This window comes from Struthio camelus, chromosome 20, assembly GCF_040807025.1.
Source record: "Struthio camelus isolate bStrCam1 chromosome 20, bStrCam1.hap1, whole genome shotgun sequence".
NCBI classification, from domain to species: Eukaryota; Metazoa; Chordata; class Aves; order Struthioniformes; family Struthionidae; genus Struthio; species Struthio camelus.
In genome coordinates this window covers 3,316,129-3,332,231 of record NC_090961.1, presented here as the reverse complement: position 1 = coordinate 3,332,231, position 16,103 = coordinate 3,316,129, and the positions used below count along the sequence as shown (strand labels likewise).

The 16,103-nt window shown below is 53.7% G+C and overlaps 1 protein-coding gene across 4 annotated transcripts in view; it reads left to right on the top strand.

Moving 5' to 3' along the window:
- Positions 1-16,103, top strand: part of NACC2 (NACC family member 2) — a 52,831-nt gene that overhangs the window by 12,368 nt on the left and 24,360 nt on the right. Inside the window, exon 1 of one of the 4 annotated variants that reach the window (XM_068914727.1) lies at positions 1,981-2,711. The exons of 2 other annotated variants lie outside the window; for them this stretch is intronic. The gene's annotated coding sequence lies outside the window, so the exon portion shown is untranslated. Of the gene's footprint in view, positions 1-1,980; positions 2,712-2,767; positions 2,898-16,103 lie in introns of those variants that run through there. One more of the 4 variants, XM_068914728.1, reaches the window with a different exon arrangement.

Here is a 16,103-nt window from a genome sequence, read left to right as displayed (position 1 = left end):
CAGGAGTATTTTTATCTTCTGGGTTCCTTGTAGCGCAGGTTTCTTAGAGGAGCACTGTTCAGCACGTTTCTGCAAATCTCTTCCGATATTCTCTTGGCCACTGCCAACTGAGAAGCAAATCTGTAGCTCCAAACTTTGTGTGTGTGTGTGTGTGTGCACGCATGCCCACCTTGGGTGGGCACCTTCCTCCAGGTGAGCTCGGGGTGGTGCCCGCGCTGAGGACTCCCTTCTTCGCTGCCCCGTTGGGCATCTTGTAGATACTGGGGTTTCCACCAGGGCAGCAGGGTTATCTGTTGCGTTGGACAGTAGATTTCTCTTTCCCGGTGTTTCCCCCGGTATTTCCGGGCGGACGCAAGGATTGTCTCTCCCCGCCGTAGACGGCGGCAGCCGCGGTGCCGCAGAGCGGGAGCACTCGCTACGGGCTGCGTTTATCCGGGAATATTCTCCATAAACGGAGTAGAGTGAATATCGTTCCTTTCGACTGCTGCAGCAGTTAGAAAATAAAATAGCATCCCTGCATATAAATAACTGTTTTTCTTATTTTCGCCGACCACCGCTTAAGGAAGGGAAGCGTCGGGAGCCCCGGGCTGAGCTGGGACGCTGAGCCGAAGCGCGGAAATTCGGTGCGGTTGGGGTCTGCCGGGAGCGCGCCGAGCGGGGACGCGCGCTTTGGGAGAGCCTGTGCCTCTCGCGTGAACCCCGTCGCTCCGCTCCGAAACCCGCTGAGGCAACAGAAGCAAAACGCCTCGAAAATCTTGCCCGGATTGGAGGAAGATCTCCAAATCTTTGAAAATGCAGGTGATGTTTTCTCAACTCTGAATTACCCTTTCTGTAGGCAAGTCAAACCTCGGCATCATATAAAGAAAGAGAATTTCATTTGATTGTATAGTATCTCTTAGGAGAGCATTTGCAGCACTAATCCTCCAGATCCTTGCCTTTGTTTCCCCCTATTTCCCAATTAACCTCCTGTTCGACTGCGCATATGAACAATGTCTTTTATCCTCTGCTGCTCTCCTATAGGTTTTGAATTCCTACTTGCTGCGCTGCAACCACATTTCCATCATCAGGTGTTCAAAAAAACAAAGTGGAGGCTAATATGATCTTTTTTTCTGTCTTTTAGTATCTGGAGGAGGAAAACTCTTCCCCAACAGAGTCAACGTTGCAATGGGTTACGTAAATTATGAGCAAGAAAAATAACTGTTCAACCCAGTGTAATTTGTGAGTATGTGTAATAAAAGGTGTCCTGGAAATGAATTATGCTGACGTTTAGCACAGGTTATGCAAAAGTGAATTGCAGGATCGCCCTTCTGCGAGTACGTTGTTAGTTCACTGCACGTTTTTGGGGCTTCTGGGAGTTTTGTTTTTACTTTAAGTTAAGAGAATATGTTGCACAGTGGAAATCCGGTGGATCTGGGTGGAAACCTCAGCCAAACTACTAGGCAGCTGCCACAGGGTGCCGGAGGGGCTGGCGCGGGACCAGGAGGGACGCTCGGACCACGGGAGCAGGGTCCTTCCCGACGGTGTGAGGTCGCACCGTGCCTTGCTGCCCACCTTGTGCCTTCTCGAGGGGGTTTTCTCGCAGGGGTTGCGTGGGCCCCTTGCTGGTCGCTCAGCTGAGATCCTGGGTCAGCACCTTAGGCTGGAGCCAAATGGTCTTTACTTAGAAAATTGCCCCAAATTAAAGACTTAAGCCCAGAGAAACGGAGGCAGATATTACAGCCTTGAAGAATCTTGTCTGACTTAAAGTTTTAATTAAAAATCTGGCTTGGTTGAGGGCATTTTGTTTTAGTAGGAATGTCTTCATTTCTTTTGAAAAAGAATTAAATGAAACCCTTGGTATGTTTTTTTTATTTTATTTTTTTATTTCTGCATATTTATTCTTGAATTTGAAGCATTAGAAAATAATTGAGTAAAGCAAAATCCACAAGGCTTCAAATTACCTCTAGCTTAATGTTTTATTTAAAAGGTTTGCCAGCTGACATTCTTTGTAATGAATTAGGTCGCACAGCTCTGAAGAGTGTTGTGGGTTTTCTTTTTTAATCCAGCATTCAAATCTGAGGCCGCTCCGCTCCGCTTTGCGAGCCGAGGCGGCTCCCGTGGACCGCCGTGCAGCGGTGGTGTCTGCGCGCGCTTTGTGGCTCCTTGTCTCCCCAGCTCGGAGAATCTCCCTCTAATTATTCTCAATCACATGAGTGCAAATGAATATATCCATGTTTGGAGGATTGAAACCGTGTTGTCATGGCAATCTCTGTAAGGTCAGGAGGAACTCATTGATATTGTTCACCGCCTCTCCCAGGAGACCTCCTCTACCTTTGCAAAACTATGGATTTTGGTGTTTTGTGTAATAACTTTAAAGCATAATTTTGACACAACTCGACTAGACAGATTTGCTGATGAGTAACATGCTTGTATTTCAAACTAGGCTGTTAGGGCCAAACCAGCTGGGGTGTTTGGGAATACTGTTACAGCAGTGCCCCAAAACAATCGCGGCGTTTCAACAGTCGTGGCCCAGTTACGCCTCCTGAAGACTGCACAAATTACCCGCTCTTCTCCTCGCTAGCCGAAAGCTCCACGGATTGAGGTGAACCTGACCGCGGGCTGCGCGTCGCGTGTCGCGCTCTGACGAGTCGGCGTCTTCCGGACGCGCCGGATCCCACGTCCGAAGCCTCTCCTAGAGGTCCAGCAGTCGGTGGGATCGCCACGAATCCCAGGTGCGGGGCTGGTTTTGGGGCTGCGTCATGCAGTCGTGGATTCATTTAAATGTTTTTCTAATAGTAACAGTGAGAGAAGAGAGGTGGCAAAGGCGGCAAGGCAACGTTTCGTTGCCCGTGGCTGGAGCGAGGTCTCCTGTCCCGGCAGAGACAGCAGCAGAGGCACAGGCTGGTTTCAGTAGGCAGGTAAGAAAGAAAGAAACCGCATAACTGAGCGAATACGAACGAATGCTGGAAAGAAGGCTTTAGAGGTGTAAGGATAAGTCTCCGTGCTTTCCTGGACTTCGGGTTGCGAAAGGTGCTAAACCTTAAATTTGAATTAAAAGCTAAATTTTCAAAAAATCAGGGCAAAAGTTATCCAAAATGAGTTTATTTTGTTTAATACCTTGGATGAGTTATAACACGCTGAACATGATAGCAACACCGACGACTTCAAAAATATCTTTTGTAGTAGGGTGGATTAATTAATTGAAATGGGCATTTAGCAAATCTTCGTTGAAGTAATCCATGTAATCGTGGTTAGATTTTTATATTTCTAAGTTATTTTCGGAAAGAAAAGATAGCTGATTCTTATCAGTAGAGAACGGTTAAAGCAAGTTGATTTGCAACTGAATAGGTGTTGAAGTTGGAGCTCTTTTGCTAGCCCCAAGAGGCTATCCACATACCTATTTATTTAACGTATTATGTAGGCTTAGCACGTGCTTATTCAAATTTTTGGTGCGCTAGTTACTTGGTTTGGAAGTGGCGGTATGATTCAATGGCTGGTATCATATTCTGGCTTAGTTTAGCAGGGGGAAAAAAGGTGCCAGGTCCATGTTTAATAGAAAAATCCTTCTAAAGCCAATCAGGGTGACATGTCAAACATTCATTACATAATAAGCATTATCTCCAGCTAATTGTTTGTGGTTACCGCGGCTTTCACGATTTTGAAGCTAGCAGATCTTATCCTCTCCTACCTGACTTGCCCTCATGGCTCAGGAGAAGAAAACAGGTTTTCAGACCTGTTCCACCTTCCCTGCGCGCGGTCGGGCTTGCCGGCCCGGCCTCGTGCTCCGCGCCAGGTTGGCACCCGCGTGCCGGGAAGGCACCCGCGGCAGCGAGACCCGGGGACCGGCGGGGGGCACCGTCTCCTCCGCCCGGCGTGGGGTCGGCATCTGATTAGGGGCTTTAAAATTGTAACTTTTAGGTAATTGCTGTAAGTTTAGGAAAGGTTTCCTAGTGTCAAATGTGATTATGAATTGGGTTTTAAGAAAAAGGGGGAGAAGAAGGGAAAAACAAGCAAGCAGGTGGAATTTAGGGCCAGCATGCGAGCTATTTAGCTCGGAGAAATAGGGGGGAAGCCAAGCTGACAACTTGGCTTATTTTCCCGACTGGACCTTTGAGCTGCAGGCTCTCTTGCTTACCGCTGACCTTTGATACCAGCCGCGTGTGGATGGAGGGACACACACCGGTGCTCCGGCCCGGGAGCTCCTGCCAGGCGGCCCCGGCGCTCCAGGCGGGAGCCTGCCCGCGTGCGTCTCGGGCACAGCGAGCCCGTGACCCCCCCTATTTCTGGAGAGCCTAAGCCCTTCATCTTGGCATCTCTAATATAGCCACTGATACCTCCAGGTCTTCAGCACAGTGTAGCTTAGCTTCTCGAGAAGTCTCCGAACTTCACCTCATCTATTCTTGCATGTACGTTTAAGACCTTCCAGTGTGGCAAGTGAGCTGCTGTTTCATACAAGGGGCTCAGGGTGGCTGATGAGGTTAAAAAAGGCATAACGGAGCCTTCGATACTAGGGAAAACAATTAATTGCAACTTCTGTAATTTCTCCGTTGCTTTGAGAAGCTCAAGTTATTCCTTGCATTGTCTTTTTGTTGCTCGTTTGGTTGACTAATATGTTCCTTTCTGTTTTGGTGAAAATAACACGTGAGTAAGCAGAATACCCAAATTTCTGAACGATGTCTTGTGGTGATTTCTTAATTTCCTGAGTGAGCACAGGGTTCTTGGGGTTTCATTCCTGTGCCAGAAAGACTATTTGCTCATACAAAGTTCTTCATTGTAATAGGGAAAAAATCAATTTGATTACTTTCATGTCAGCATGCATGTCTAATGGCTTAGAAGTTATTGCAGCCATAAAATATACAGTATCATTTCTCTCTCACTCTGAAATTTGACAGGATTAATATAGTCAGCATGAAATCTTAGTCATAAAGTCGACCATAAGTGATGGTAAAATTAGCTGCTGAAATCGTCTGCTTATGGAAAGCATCTTCTGTTTTTCCTTCTGGGAAAAAATATCAAGGGAATGGCATGTGAATTAGAATGGTCGTTTTCTGCATTTCAGACACTCGTGCAAATAGGTCCGTTTCATCTCTCTCTCTCTGCTACAGAGAAAGATAGCAAGGGCTTTTAAGCTCTGCGGTGCACAGAGTAGCCCGGAGCACAATGGGTTTCTACAATAGCTAGAGCTGCAGAGGTTTAGCCCCTGGAAGGAGCGGTGGTGGTGGTGGTGGTCTGATTCCAGCTGAAGTCTGGTGTGTCAAGTACCGCAGTGCTGTGGAGGTCTTGATTCCTCTGCACCCCCCCCGTCCCCTGTAAATCATTCTCTGTATGAGCCGAAGTGAGGTCAGCAGGCAAAATTGCAATGCAGGAAAAGCATCTCCCCCTTCGGAGATTAGACCGTACTTTGGGTTAGAAAACAGGGGTTTGTGGTGTTGCCCTTTGAAAGAATTCCTTGTTCAGCAGTATCTGATGTTTCTCCCGTTGGGGGACGGAGTGGATGATGCGCCAATCTATCTCAGGCAGCGCAAGCCCTTTTTTTGTTTGTTTGTTTGTGTTTTGGTTGAAAAGCTGTTTCTTTCCACGGATGAGTGTGGCGACGAGGTTGGAGGGGGTTGAGGTCTAGGTGAGCTGAGGTCCGACAGTGGTCTTTGCCCCTGCTGCCTTCTGGTCAGTCGCTGCTTCTGCTCCCCGTAGAGCCTCCCCCAGAAGCACGGCAGCCACCGGCATCAGGCTGATGGTGCAGACGAGCTGCTCCGTAGAAAGCTGCCTTGCTCTGCGCTGAGATTGAACCCTGCGCGTGGCTCCAGCGGCGGAGCCAGGGTGCCAGGCTGGGTAGATGGCCAGACTAGTCGCTCCTTTGCATCCACCTTCAAAATTGCCCTTGGAAGTGAAGATAAACTGCCTAGGCTGCATGGAGAGGAGCGTGTTTGCTGTCATGTAATCCCTCGCTAGCCCAGCCTTGAAATATTTGCTAGTGTTTTTGTGTAATTGTGCCTCGTTTGGACTGCGTTGTGCAAGGTGCCCCATAGCTCATCTTTCTGCGTATAAAGCTGGCTCCAGAAAGAAGGAAGAAGCTGGGTGTTGGCATCTTCACTATCAACATTAAGATCGGAACAAGGGCAGACGGTGCCTCGCGTCCCGGCGTAATTTGCCCGCTGTGTGCAGCCTGAGGCCGCGTTCGTTGTTAGCCCTCGGCCTGCCCGGCTTGGTGGGGAGAAACGCCCCTGCTCCGAATCAGGACCCTGCTCTTGGATCTCCTGTTTCAAGGGATGCAGCAGGATTCGCCGACTTTGCCCCTCTGGGAGCGGTTTGGGCGCGTGGTGGGCGCAGCGCAGCCCTTCCGAAACAAGGCGGTCGCCTTGGTCGCGGTGGCAGAGCAGAGCCAGCAGACGGCATGGCCTGCCGAGGCAGCAGAAGCCAGCAGGGGTTCACCTCTCGCCTCGCCTGGCCTGCTGAGCGCTTGTCGCAGCATCTTGCCGCTCGCTTCCCCCTTTGAAGCACTTGTCATGCTGGTTTCACATGTTCTCTCTCCCTTGGCAGCCTCTTGTTAAAAGTTAATATCTGGTCACTGGTCTTGGCTGTATCTCCAAGGTAACTTCATTCATAGGTTGGCAGTTCTCGGCTATTCGCTCATACCAATCCAGACATGCCTCGGTGACTAACTCCCTTCTCCTGTTACTCTACTCCGGAAGAGCCGTTAACTCATTCAGTGCAGGTAGGTCATGGGGCAACCATGAGTGGGCGAACTGAGTAACTACATTTCTTAAAAACGCGGGAAAGGCCAACTTCGTGTGTCCCGTCTACCCTTCCCGCTTCTGGTGCGTTTCCCGGTGCCCTGGGACCAGAGTGGAGATCTCATCGCTACTTGAGATCCTTCTGCGTGTAGAAAGGTCTCAAACTAAGACTGCTTCTCCTGGGGATTATTACACTTCGTTATCCCTTGTTTTGGGCAGAGCATTGCCTTTGGGATCTGAGTTTACTTAGAAATTCCATTTAAAAAATAATAATTTTGCAGTATAGTAGCAACGCTCTTTAAAATACAGCTAAAATTTAAGTTTGCATTGCATACAAACTGATGGAGTCTTTCCCTGAAAGGGGCGTACAAAGCAGTGAATCCCCCGACGTGCCCCGGTGTCCTCGGGGATCGCGAGCACTGCAAGATGGAGCCTTTAACGGGTTAAGCGGCGGCGTTGCAGCTCCCGCTCCCTCGCTGACGGGCCCGTTTCTGCGTGCGTTTGTCAGATACAGATGTGCAGCCCCCGGAGACGACTCCTGATTCTCACCAAAAGATGTCTGAAAGGGGACTGTGAGCCAAACTCCGTGGTGTTTGCTGTTTGTCTCTCTCGCAGCAGCGTTGGAAGGTGCCTTTGCACGAGACGCCGCGTCCGCGCAGTTGGCACCCTTTCCCGGGGTGGGTCCCGCAGCGCCTGGCAGTGCCCACCTTCGGCCAGCTGCTTGTCGCGCGGCCTTTTAGGGCTCCGTGCGGAGATTTGACCTTGGGGATCTTGGTCAAATCGTCGTCTTTGGAAAACATGAGGCCTACGGCATGGCTGGGACTGTGCAACAGGGAGAGCGAGTCTAGCTCAGACCAGCTGGGAAACGTTTGAGTGGTTACAGCAAAGGTCGTTAGCTTCATTAGCGCTGCTAGGGTACGATTCCTGCATTCTTCAGGTGGTGCATTTAAATACTAATTTTCGTGCACGTGTCCGACGTGGATGCGGTGACACGGCTTTTCGCACGATCTCGGGGGTGGTTTGGGCCGCGCGCGCTTAAATGCTGCAATGGGGGGGGACGAGCCCCGGCCCCACGAAAGGCGCTTGCGCAGTAAGCGCAAACTCGGCGCGGGCGGCCGGCAGCAGCTCGGCGCGCGCGCGGGAGCGGCGGCCGCTCGCTGGGGACTTGTGCACGGATTTGGACGTGGGACGCGGCTGCACCCGCTGGCGACCGCACGTCTCCGGCCACCGCGCTTCGCTGGCGCGGGAAGACCGCCTTCCCCTCGACCGCCGCCTGCGGCAGAGCTACAGGCTGTGAGTTCGAACCTGCGGCGGCTTGTTACCGCCTGTTGGCAGCCGAGCAGGATTCCTCCCGGTAGCCGCGGCGGGAGAAGTGGTACCTTGCAGAAGAGCTCGAGAGAGACATACCTGCGAGGTTTCCCCAGGGGGGCCGGGGCCCAGCTCGCTGCAGGCCACCGCTCTGTGCAGCGCGTATGAAACATGCCGTGTCTCCAACCTCCCTCTTCCACGTGCCGCTTTCCCTTTTTAAGGACGAAAAATTGCTGTAGGACTGTTTGAAATGTGGCTGCTATAACTCTTAAATTTTAATAATAGATTACCATTAGTATCAGCCTTATATAGTGCACACCTCATTATTGCTTACTCGTAATAATTTCGCAGCCTCCTCATAGAACCTTGGAACTTTATTTGCTGAGTATAAAATATGCAGAAATGCATGAATAGTTTTAAGACTTGGTACCCTAAACTAATACAGTGTGCTGCTTTTTTTTTTTTTTTCCTGAGCCATGATTGAAGTCAAATTAACATATTTACCTTCAGTGCTCCCAGGAGTAGCATTGAAAAATTCAAGAGGTGATTCAGAATAGTCTCCGATTTACTGTGTTTAAAGCTGGATTTCATTTCTCAATAAAACCCTGCAAACCCTGGACTGCCTTTCAGCCCTGCAGCCGGTTTCCTCCCTGCGCAGGTCCTTGGGCTTATCAGCCCATGGGAGCTGTGGTGTTAGCACCGCATTCCCGAAAGGAAGCTTTTTGGTTTATTTTATTGTTTTTCAGGATGGGGGAGAGGGGAAAGTAGGGACACGGGATGAGAGAGCGAATGAATTGCACCAAGTAACGAGCAACTGTAGCGGCTTGTTAAATCAGAGAAAAGGAAAGGTATCAGAACGCGGTTTTGCCCAGCTGCCTGCAGCAGCCCCAGTGTGGTGCGTGATGCTGGCTACGTTATCACGCTCTGCCTCGGTTTATCTGGATGCGATAACTTTTTCCATCAAGCTGTGAAGCCTGGTGGGGTTTTTTTTTATTACTTATTTATTTGTTATATTTTGACATCTTCCCGAGGCGGGGGAAAAAGTTGTGCAAGGGCAGGTAGGAGCTGCTGCCGGGGGCTGAAAGGGAAACAGGTTGCCTGCCTTATCGCCCAGTGCTTCCTTTAGCCTTCCTGACCGCTGCCCAGAAGCTGTCCCGCCTGCGCTGGGATTTATTGCCGAAGCCGTAGACGTCTCCCCGAGCTCAGGTTGTGCAAAAGCCAAACCCAGCCCTGCAAATTCATGCCCTAAAGCTCCAGGTGGCTTCTTGCCACCTCCTCCATAGGCTTCTCCGAGGAAGCTCCAGCGTTTAAGGATGTCGGGGCTGCTGCCCAAGCAGGTGGACGCTCCCAGGAAAGCGTGGGAAGCGTCCGGGTTCCCACCTGGACAAGTTTCTGCAGAGAGGGGCCTGTGCTCAGCTGCCCTGAGTGAGTTTTGTGCTGCTCGCGCAGCCCTGGTTAGGGCCAGCTGAAGACTTTGTTTACTGTGGGCTGCAGATACTGCAGGGACTTTTTTGCCGTGCCTGCTCCTAGATTAGGAAGTTATTTCAGCAGATGCTATTTCCTAAGAAATGGGTTAATGCTTGGTGGTTAGGATGGTGGGGCAAAAAAAAAAGAAAGAAAGAAAGCTTATTTGTGTGAGGTTTTTTGGCTAATTGCCTTGTAAGTATTACAGAGTGTTGCAGCAAATTTCCTGGATTTCGCAACATGATGGTTCTTGTCTAACTGGCCAGGAAGATTTAAAAATAAATAAATAAATAAGTGAGGGGGGAGGGAAGAGGCAAATCACTTGCCTTATTGCTGCAAAAAGCAGAAGGGACTTTGTTTCTGCGGTGAAAAGGCTCCAGGTATCCGAACACGGCTTCCGTTAACCCCATTAAAGTATCTGCAACTTGTGCAAAACTTTAGGATCTTTTAATTGATTCAAGGTAATACTGGAAGCCGTGGGATGAGGGATGCTCCCGCCGTTGGCGGGAGCCGCGAGGATCGCTCCCCGGCAGCGGGGGTGCCCAGGCTTGGGAGCGAGCTGAGCCGAGCCGATCTGGGGGGGGGCGAAAAGGGCTTTGATTTGTGCACAGTGAGGCCAGCAATTTGGTAAGGAAGGCAGGTGTGCAACAAAGCGCAAATGGTGTGCTTCCGCTGCTGGTAACGTCGCTGTGGAAAAGGCGTTTCTTGCCTCGAAGGAGTTCTGCCGCGCCGCGGTGGCTGCGTGGGTGCTGCGAGAAACCGCTCCGGCCGTTCCCGCGTGGCCCAGGCTCCCACGCTCCGGCCGTTCCCGCGCTCCCACCTCGGGGCTCGAGCCCGGCCGCGCTGCGGGCCGGGGCACAGGGAAAAGGGAGCTTGCGCGTCCCGGCGCCGCCGGCTCGGGCAGCCCGTGTCCCCCGAAACGGGATAATAGGTAACGGCTGGGGGAAGCGCCAGCTGCAGCGAAAGCGGGTGGCCGTCGGCTGGCGACACGCGCTGGCCCGGTGGCGGGTCGCGTCGTCGGCCCGCGCCGGTCCTTACGCTGCCGCTTAGCTCGCTAATTAGGTCCCATCTGAGAAGCAACATAAACAGGAATAAATGGCCTGAGCTTCATAAACGTAGCGTTTACATATTTTCCCAGGCAGGAAACAAAACATTTGCTTTTCATGCAAAACATATAAATCTTGGAGAAGTTCCCCAAGTTACGTGTTTAGCTGTTCAGATCGGTGCGTTTGCAGAATAAGAGAACTGTTTATTCCCCCGCATAGTTATTTTTCTGTTTAAAAGGAAGTGGACGTGTTGGCGAGGAGGACATTTTAAGTGGCTGCTGGGTATGAACTCGAGTGGAGGCCGCGTCAGGTTTAATGCCGATTGCTTCACTGTGCTTTATGGCTCTTGGAAACGCCGCACCTCCTCTCCTCGTCCCCTCCCACGAGAGCTGACCACAACTGCGGCTTTTACTGCTGTTTCTTGGGCATTTCCCGCTTGTTTTGTGGATTTTATTGAAATACGTATCTGGTTGCTAGTTTGTTTTTTCTTTCCTCTTTTTTTTCATCCCACCAAGATTTAATAGCTTTTATTGCAATTTGTTTAATGCGACAGTATCTTTGCATGGTTAAAATTGCAGACGTCGCATTAAAGCGCCCGCTCTCCCCTTCCTTCCCGAAGCCGCCGGTGCAAAAGATGCTGCGGTCGAATAACGCCGTTATATATTGCAACTGGTGGACCAGTGAGTTGCAGCCGGTTTTTAGTAGCACGGTGGGCTGAGTCCATCGCGGAGGAGCCTCCGCGGCGCAGGATGTGCTTCGCGCTTTGGATTAAGCGCTGCTGGCCCAGGCCGGGCGCCGCTGCTGGGGCGCTGAGCGCGGCCCCCCGCGCCAGCTCCCGTTGCGACGCCGCAGGGCTGCGGGCGGCCAGCGCGGCGGGGCCGGCGGGCGGCGAGTCCGGCGGCAGCCCCGGGAGCGGAGGGCGCGCGGGCACCCGACTGAGCAGCAGAATGCATTCTGCTACGCGGAAGAGAGAGCAGATAAAAAGGAGAGATTTTAACAAAAAAAAAAAAAATTAATTTTTTTATTTTGCATACAAATCGCTGTTTTGGAAACGCCTCCGCGGACTCGCACCCGCGTCAGCCGTTTCACGTGGCTCCAAGCAGCAGCACCAGCTGCCTCGCTCTGCCGGGCGCCTGCGCTGCCGGCCCCGGAGCGAGGCCCAAGCGGGCGCGCTGGCGCTGCCGCCTGCAAGGCGAGGAGCCCTGCGGGCCGGCTGGCGCGCTTCCTGCAGCGTCCTTCTCCCCGCGCCCGCTCGCCTTCGGCCCTCGGCGGCCCGGCGGGAGCAGCGCCGGGCGCCGCGCTCGAGGCGGGACCCGGGAGACGGAGAAGGGTCGGCGGCGGCCGCTCGGCTGGATTTTTGGCCCCCGTGAGAGAGCCTGGGAAATAAAAATACGCGGCTGTCACCGCTGCAACACCCGCTCGCGAGCGTCTGCGTACGGGCGCTTTCTGCGTGCTTCGCTGGCGTTGATAGTAACCATCGAAGGACTGTAGCTGTTTAACGCGTTTGTGTTCTCCTACCACCTTGCTGTTTCGTAGCAGTAATTACCTTTTGCCGTTTGGCTGAAAGGCGCCGCGGCGGTGGCTGCCGTCGTCCCTTGTAATCCAGTCGCGAATCAAAGCAACTTTTTACCAAACAAGATCCTCTCACTGTTGCAAAAGAGCTTTGGGGAAATCTGGTTTTTGTGGTTCAGGATCTTACTCTGATGCACAAGGAAAATTATGTGTAGCTTTTATTTGGCCCAAAGGATTCTTACAACATTATCCGTATTTCCTTTAATTTGTGGGATTTCTAGTAAATGGGCTTAAAAATAGGTCCGGGCAAAATGCCAGGGTACATATGAACAGCAAAAAAGCTCTGCACGCTCCGAGCAGCTCGCTTTCACTTCTGTCTGAGCCCCGGCTGCATTCCCTGGGAAAGAGGGAGCAAGCGCTCACCTTCTGGGGTTAAATGTAATTACCTCTGTGGACTTCCTTGAAGGCCGACGTTACAGAGCAAGGCAGTTTAACTCTTTAGCAGAATAAATGCAATTGCGACAGTGTTTCTGGTGAGCGGAGCATAAGTCTCAAAAGGAGGCGGGAGGAGAGTGAGTGACAGCTGTAAATGCAGGAGCTTGGGGGGACCGAAAGGGAAAAAAGTGGCCCAAGTCCGTGAGCTGAGGAGGCTTCAAGGCGCTGGAAACTCAGCGCACGAATAGGCGCGGACCACGCTGCTGAGATTTTGGGGTTTTTTTGTTTTTTTTTCTGTTCCCTCTCCCCCTTTTAGCGTTTCAGTCTCCGAAGTCCCTCGAAAGTCTTTCGTAGGACGGGAAGATCTGATCCTGGAGGGTCTATCGCTTGGATTCAGGTTTTCCGCCGCCTGCCTTGCTGCCCTCGGGAGCCTTTAGCTTGTCCTTTCCCCGGCGCGAGTCTCGGGTGCGGGGGCCTGGGGGCCCTCTTCCCCGCCGAGGCCCAGCGCGCCGGGGAGCGGGTTCCCGCGGCCCGGCCGGCGCGCCCAGCTTCGCGCCGCCCGTCTCCTCCTCCTCCGCTCCGGCCGGCGGGTTTCGATGGGAGCCCGTTTTTGCCCTACTCTCTGAAATTTAGTCAGACTGGCTTTTAATTAAATCTTTGCACGCAAGTCGGTAAAAGCCCTGTTTCGAGCGCCCGGCACGCCGCGGTTTGCTGCTGCGAGCAGCTCCTCGAGCGCCGCGATGCTGTTTGTCGGGTCTCTGCGGCGAGGAGGGACGTGCCCCGAGCGGGCGAGGTGTCACCGGGTGGCCGGGCCGGGTCCCGGCTGCCCGGAGGGTCACGTCCGCAAGGAAAGGAGCGCTTTGCCGGGGAAAGCATTTGCGCCGTTATGCCTCACGCCCTAATAACGCGTTTCGCCCAAGGCTGCCGATCGCTGTCCGGCCGTCGGGTCTCCCAGAGGCCCTGCGAAGGTGGCAAGGGTGGCCGGCGGGGACCGAGGGCGCCGGGAAGGCCCGCCGGGGCTCTTCTGGAGGGCGCGGGTGACTTTACTCTAGGTCTGCGTATGAAACGGCTGCTTTTTACCCCTTGCTCGCGCGCGCGCGCGGGAGAAACGCGGCCGGGGCGCATCGAGCGGGGCGGATGCGGGGGCCGAGCAGGGCCCCGGGCGCGCGGCCCCGGACCTGCGGGCGCCTCTCTCAGAGCAGCCTCCTCCCTGCTGCACATGCAGATGAGCCCCTTTGATGTTTTTCTTTTTACGAAATAATTGGTTTGGGTTATTTGGGTTTTTTTTTTCTTTTTTTTTCCTTTTAACTGAGAGACGGCAAGTTTAGTATTTTCTGTCTTGGATGTGTTGTGATTTACATTTGATTTTAGGCATAATTAGAAATGCAAGTGGAGCGCTTTGTGTTTTACCTCTGCTTCAACTATTTATGGCATGCTATGCAAATGAAGCGAGCTATGAATATTAAAGATTAGAGTATGTTACAAAGTATCACTGTCTTTAATGAGTTCAGTAATGGGCACAGGCTTTGCGCACACTTGAATACGGACGTGTTTTACGTTGCGCGCTGCCTTCGCTGCTCTGCAGCTGTTTATTCCGGCTTTGGCCGCGTCCCGGGAGAGCGGGGCCGTTATTTAAAACGTATCGAGCCCTGGATCGGCTGCGATAGGTAGGTGCTGTTCTGAAACGTGCCCGTGACGAACGCTGCTGCAGCCGGCGAGGAGCGTTGATGGATTATTTCACGGGGGCTGTTTCGGTTCTGGTACAGGTCAATCCGCTTCATCTGCTGCAGCGTCGTAGATGGATCCGAGAATATGAAAGCGCTCGGCGACCTTTCAAGGTGCTTCGCGGCGCTGGGAAGGAATCTTAAACGCGCTCCAGCCCGAGCGGCACTGCTCCGTGCAAAATCAGAGACCGGGAGAAATTAATTTTGCCCTTCCTCGCCAATTAGGCTTTATTTGCATAGAATTATTTTGGGGTTTGTTGACGCAGCGGAAGTCGCTCGACGGCCGATGAGATCTGCTGGTGGGCCCAGGACGGGAAAGGGCGGCTGCGCGGAGCTGGGCAGCCCCGGCCGCCCGCGTCTGTCCCTAAAGGAGCGTCCCCCTCGTAGCAGAAACGCGGGGGGGGTTTGGAGGTGCTGCAATGTGTAGAGCGACTGGAAACGCTGCTGATCTGAAGAGCGAACGTCAAGGCACCTGGGCCTGAAGCGCCGTGGCCCCGCGTTAGATGGCAGCCGCCCGGCGCGGGCTGGCGCCGCTTAACGGCTTAAGACGGGAAGCGCCCAAAATAGGGCGCTACGGAAAACAGCGCGTGCGGTGCCAAACAGCCCGTGTGGTGCAAAACAAAGAGCCCGTTTGGTGCCGAACGAAGGGGGCTTGGGGCGGGCGAGCGAAGCCTGCCCCGGGGAGCGGAGCGTGCTTTTCCCGGCTGAGCTATTTAAATGACAGACGTTGATGGGTTCCCCCCCCCCCCTTTAAAACTCATCTGTATTCCAGGATCCCGCACGCCTCCGAGAAAAACCCGCCAGGTTTCAGACGGAGCCTTGTGCGCGCGTGAGGCTGGGGAAGCGCTGGGTCGGGACGCGAGCGGCGAGCTCAGCCCGCGTGAGCCGGCTCCGAAGCGAAGAGGCGCTCGGCCCTGCAGCAGCAGCTCCGGGGGCTTCCCGGCGGGTGCACGGCGGAAACGCCCGCTCCCCGCCGGCCAGCTCCAGCTGCGGAGGCTGGACCTGGCCCGCGGGGGGCCGTTGCGAGAGCAGAGAAGTCGGGGATGGGAAGTTGGTGCTGGCTCTCTCCTTCCCGCTTCTGCTCCCGTGTCGCAGCTCCGAGCGCGGCTCGGCGGGGGGGGGGGGGGGTTGCAGCAGCCGCGGGGGGCTGCGGTGCCCAGCGCCGCTCGGGCTTTCTGTTGTGAGCTCTGCTTTTTTTTTTTAAAAAAAAAAAAAAAAGCTTCTCGTTGGAGAGATGGTCGTTGGCTAAAACGCAGGCAGCGTGGGAAAGGCGGGCGCTCTGCCCGGCCCCGCGCGCGGCGCTCCCGCGCTCTCCCCGCCGTGGTCCCAGGGGGCTCCCCGGCCCCGCGCTGCGCTAGAGCAGCCGGCCGGCGCGCGGACGTGCCCTCCTCGAGGAGGTGTCTGTCGCGCGGCTCGTTTCTCGGCCCGCCGGCATCGCGCCATCCCGGGCGGCCTCTCCGGAAGGCGAGGCGGTCCGGCTGAAGCCTTGGCGCGAGCTTTACCGCCCGCGTCGAGTTCTGGCGTTGCCTCCGCTGCGGGAGCGGGGAACACGCTGCGCGCTTCCGCAGACCTGGCGGCGCGGGGCCGGGCAAACGCCTGCGGCCGCGGCTGCCCTGCCGGCCGGCTCCTCGCTCCGCGGCTGCAGCTTCGCTGCTTAGAGCGTGACGCGTTTAATGTCTTCCTTCGCCAAAGCTTGTTGGCAGCGTTGTTCTGCAGCCCTGAAATCCCCACGGGAAGGTGGAGGTGCAGATAACTTCGAATAAGCAGCTGCCCTGGAAGGGTTGATTATATTATGCCTGGTTTGCCTAGCGTGTTTTGTATTTTTTTTTTTTTTTTAAAAAAAAGCAGGGAGAATAAAGTGTAAGTAAGCAGTCGTAATTTTGAGACGGAGATGTAAGCAAAGT